Source organism: Cupressus sempervirens, chromosome 11, assembly GCF_028749045.1.
Source record: "Cupressus sempervirens isolate cs-2001-9-10 chromosome 11, ASM2874904v1, whole genome shotgun sequence".
NCBI lineage: Eukaryota > Viridiplantae > Streptophyta > Pinopsida > Cupressales > Cupressaceae > Cupressus > Cupressus sempervirens.
The window spans coordinates 341978639-341980815 of record NC_143128.1 but is presented as its reverse complement, the minus strand read 5'-3'; positions in this window follow the sequence as shown (position 1 = coordinate 341980815).

The window sequence follows — 2177 nt, the reverse complement described above, 5'->3', positions numbered from 1 at the left end:
AATTTTGAGTGAACTAGAACTCGAAATGGAATTAACTTAGTTAACTCTTTCTCACACTTAGAAGAGACCTAGTTAACTATTCATCACACTCAGATCTGAATCAGTTAACCTCACCTACACAAGAAATTTTCCATTCTAATCAAATCTTCCTCAAAATCTTAACTGTTCATTCTAATTGATCTCGATCATCAATAAATTTTGGAACTCTATTTAAGGAGTCTTAAATTCCTCATTACAGAGGTTGAATTGATTTACCATCAAACTTATGTTGAAATATCTATCCATTTTCTCATACATCCATACCTTAAAAATTCTTGCATTATAATATCATCTTAGTGTTAAAATGCATTCATTTAGCATAATATGCTCTTTTATTTCTTAGCGTAATATGTATCTCATCTAGTATAACATTGCGTTCTCATATAGTTTATTCAAATCCTCCATACTAGAGGTTTGGTTGATAGCTTCTCATTATGAGTGAAATAGCATAATCCATCTAGTTAGGAGGCAATAGATCAATTTTCCAAATTATTTTGGATGAACAACTCAGTGTTCATTCTAGGATGGTTTTGCATATAGTGATCATGTTGAAAAGTGTGTGAAGAGCGAGGCCCACATTTTCCACATATAGTGGTTGACAAGTTTTCAAAGATGACACATTTTATTCCTGGCAAGAAGACTAGTGATGTTGTTCATGTGACAGATTTATTTTTCAAAGAAGTGGAAAGACTACATGGAAAGACAAAAGTATTGAATCATAGTTTTGGATCAAGATATCAAATGTATTGAGTATTTCTGGTCTACATGGTGGAAGAAATTGAAGACAAAGTTGAAGTTCAATTCATCACATCATCCACAGACTGATGGAAAGACAAAAGTCATGAATCATAGTTTAGGAAATTTGCTAAAATGTTTGGTTGGAGACAAGCCAAAAGGATGGTATATGATTTTACCACATACAAAATTTTCATATAATAATTCTGTCAACATGAGTACTAGTAAATCACCATTCCAGATCGTATGTGGGAGTAGTCCCAAAAATGTTTTTGAATTGAGGTAGTTGGATAAATGAGCGATATGTAGTGTTGAAGTAGAAGAATTTGTTGAATGTCTGAAGAACATCCATGAGGAGGTGAGGAAACACATTATTAAGATGAATATTCAATACAAGGCTAAGATAGATGTGAAAAGGAGGTATAAGACATTTTTGATTAGATATGAAGTCATGGTTCATTAGTGAAAGGAGTATTTTCTAGTGGCTACATATAATAAGTTGAAGATGAAGAAGTTTTGATTGTAAAAAATAGTGAAAAGGTATGATTCTAGAAATGCCTATGAAGTGGATTTGCCTACTGAATTGAATATTTCACTAGTATTTAACATTTCAAATTTGATATCATATTATGAAGGAGGTGATGGAGATGAAGCTATAGTAGCACAATGGAGTATTCCAACAACTAGTTTGGCTAAAAAAGAGATTGAGGAGATACTAGAAAGCTGTGTTGGCAAAAGTACAAGGAACATGAATTATGAAGAATACCTAGTCAAATGGAAAGGGAGACCAGTAGAGGATTCATCATGGCTAACAAGGGAGGAGGTTAAATATCTTGGTTTTCCTCTAAACACCTAAGACATGAGAGAGTCACTTCTCAAATTACCCCAAATGTCTGATGCAGGAGCATCCTGGGTGTGAGGAAAATCTTGCATCATCCAAAAATATTTTTATTTTTGGACTTTTCTATTTTAATACGGACTAGTAGACAAGGGGTTACTATTTTTGGGAACATATTATTTTTAGTAAGTTTGTTATATGAGCTTGAAATGTCCTAATTTAAGAGGTGGATACTCATCTTGGATATATCAACCTAACAGTTGAGGCTCAATACCATATATGTATATTTATGGATTTATTATGGATTTTTAGTTTGAAATTTTGGTATATAAACTTTAGGCTCACAGTTGGAGGCCTTAGATTGCCTGGATGAGGTCCAAAAACTCAATGGATGGGCACTTGTGCAGATCTGAGCCTGTAGATCAGGAGTTGGGGTTTATGAAAAGTGGTTATAATAACCAATTAGGGAAACAGTTTGAGAGTTATGGTCTTCCAAAGTTGGGCTGACCAAAATGTTCAAAATGTATTTGGCTAACTTTATATGTATTGTTAGGGTCTGTCAGCC